Genomic DNA, 468 nt, shown 5'->3' on the forward strand with positions numbered 1-468 from the left:
ATCAACAGAATTTATTATTTTTTGTCATCATTTTAGTCATCAGTTCAATTTTTTTAGTCTAATAATCTAATCATATACTTTTAATCTATATTTTTACAATTATTGAAAGACAAATATAATTAATTCATAATCTTTAAAGGATTAATTTAATTAATAAATTTTGTTAATATCAAATTTAAAAAACGCTTCTTCTTTCATAGAATAATATAACTATTAATCCTTATTTTGATTTTGTTAAACCCATTGGTGATAAAAGATTTTTTTGAAAGCAATGCAGCTTTTGGTTTTTTTGCATGACCCACTTTTCGGATATAGTTATTGATTAGGCTTAGTGACCGGGTAGCGTAACACACTAACACACTTCAATCTTCATGGTCATAACTCATAACTCATAAGAATGATTTCAGGAGGATTAATTTTCTGGCATCTTGCGCGTCATAAACCACTCAATACAGTCAATAGTTATTC

This window comes from Arachis ipaensis, chromosome B03 (genome assembly GCF_000816755.2).
Source record: "Arachis ipaensis cultivar K30076 chromosome B03, Araip1.1, whole genome shotgun sequence".
NCBI classification, from domain to species: Eukaryota; Viridiplantae; Streptophyta; class Magnoliopsida; order Fabales; family Fabaceae; genus Arachis; species Arachis ipaensis.